Source organism: Diachasma alloeum, unplaced genomic scaffold (genome assembly GCF_001412515.2).
Source record: "Diachasma alloeum isolate Michigan unplaced genomic scaffold, Dall2.0 Dall_scaffold_00518, whole genome shotgun sequence".
Classification (NCBI taxonomy): domain Eukaryota; kingdom Metazoa; phylum Arthropoda; class Insecta; order Hymenoptera; family Braconidae; genus Diachasma; species Diachasma alloeum.
This window is the reverse complement of record NW_021680650.1, coordinates 113,045-115,492: the sequence shown is the minus strand read 5'-3', so window position 1 is coordinate 115,492 and position 2,448 is coordinate 113,045.

Sequence of the window (2,448 nt, the reverse complement as noted above, 5' to 3'; positions counted from 1 at the left end):
AAATTATTACTATTCACTCTTTAGACGAGGAAATTTTGTAATTCGATGAATCATTTTATTGGGGGTAGTGAATTGAATGAGCGAAGTGAAAGTGAGTGAAAATCAAATCATTGTCGAGTTAACGGGGATTTACTTAATGTGGGTAAACGGAATTGTCTTATTAAAGTTAACGCTTCAATCTTTCAGGTGGGTCCTCCAGTTATTTTTCGGGGCAACAACCTAAATCCCTTTGTTCTGACAACGAGACAACGAGAATCATTGTGGGACCTTGGTGTGAATACAAGTATATTCTCAATTGTTTTTTTTTTTTTCATGATATCTTTGTCTCATTTTCTGTTCCAATTTCCTCTTGCTTTTTGGGTGATTAATATTGGAAGAGGAAGGGATAGATTGATCTGGGGGGATTGCTGTTGAGGGGGGAGGTAGGAGATTGAATGGCATGTAAAGAAATTCAATTTTCTCTGTTTTTTTTNAGGATTGAGTTCCATGTGCGAAAGTTGGATTTTTCTTGAAATTGGAAATTTTTGTGAAAATTTTTCTTCACCTCTGGTGGATGAAATGGAAAACGAACTCAGTTTTTGAATGAACAAAATTGAGTGGCGAGTGATTGAAGTACATGTAGAGATTAGACTCTTCCTTCTAACCTTTCCTGGAAGAAAATTTTTTCGTAAAATTTAATTTTTTGTAAGAATTCTATTTTCGTAGTTTTTTTTCTTTTTTAATTTTGAGTTTATTGAGTTTAATACGTTGTAAAATGAGATTGAATTTTTGTGGGAATTTTCTCAATGTTCCATTCAATGTTCTTGTGGGAAATCTTTTTTGAATTTCCGTCTGAATTGTGACGATTGATATTAAGAAGGAACGAGTGAGATTAAATTCCAAGTGGGAAATTGATTTTCTTTTGTATTTTCAAGGATTAATATTAACAATGGAGGAGAGACATTCAATTTTATTTGGAGCATTTAGATTTTTCGTCGGATTGAAGATTTTTGTGGGGATTTTTTTAAATTTCGGGTTACCCAATTTTCTTAATGTGTTCTTATCTGAGATCGAACTTGGAGTAGGAATTTTTCGGGTTTAGTTTTGAATTCTGATGGATCAATATCGACAGGGGGAGAGGTAATTTTGATCAAATAGGGTATCAATTATGAATTTCAATCTATTTTAGCGCATTAAAATGATGAATGATGAAAACAGAGAAAGGCCTTCAGTTTCAAATTCTGAACGCTTGAAGGGGGAAAGAAGTAGAATATCTGGAGGAATTCGTAAAAGGAGACATTCTCGATCTTCAAATATTGAGTTAGAAACAGCCACGAAAAAGATTAAAAGATCGAGAGCAGCGAGAAATAGAAGATATAGAGAAAATCATCGGGCAGAAATTTCTAGACAAAAACAAAACGATTATATACGTAAAAAAAATGAACAGCGAAAAAATGACGAAGACCGGGGGAAAAAGAAATATCCGAATAAGAGAAGAAAACGACGAAGTATGAAGAAAAAATATCTTGGTGAAGTTTTGTCAGAAAATACAGAAATATTCAATGTTGGACATTTGGATCGTGAATGCTTATCATGCGGCGCATTGTCGTTCAGATTAGAACGTGGAAGAGTCAAGCACAATTGCTGTCATGGTGGAAAAATTAAATTGGATTCTCTACCTACTTTTCCAAAGAAATTGCGAAGATTATTCACAGCAAACAGTCGTCGGGGAGTTCAGTTCCGAAAATTTATCCGATTTTATAATAACTCATTTTCAATGGCTTCATTCTGTCCGAAAGAAGAAATAAATCATCGAGGAGTAGGATCTATGAAAATTGGAGGTGAAGTCAATGCAGTAGTGACTGCCAGTCTTCTGCCAAATGCTGGACAAAGACCCCGAAATGCACAGATTTATTTATGTGAATGCAATGAAGCCCTGAAACTGAGGAAATTTGAAGCATCCAGTTCAAAAGTAACGAAAACGATTCAGAAAATTATGTGTGAAAATCAATATGTAAAAATGTATCGGAATTTATTCGAAGCTTATCGAAAAAATCAACGGTCTGAATCCATTCTCTATTTTCGACAATCCGCCTCGAACACAAGTGAAAAAAGAAGATATGACTTGCCATCTGGTTTAGGTGCAAGATCAGAAGTAGGTGCAATCCTCATAACTGGCAAAGAAGGAACTACTACCCCTCAAACTATCCCTCAAAATGTTGAATTTCGAGTATACCCAAGACATAGTATGCAATGTCAAAGAATGCATAAACTCTCCAAATACGCTGAACCAATGATGTTTCCTTTATTGTTTCCTAATGGTCAGGATGGAGATTCGATCAACGTGAACAATAATGTGAAAACTCATGATCGACGTGTTACAGTTGTTTAATATTTTGGATGGCAATTGAGACTATTGAACAATAACGAGTTCAATCCTTTCACTATGGCAGGAAAACTAACCCAATA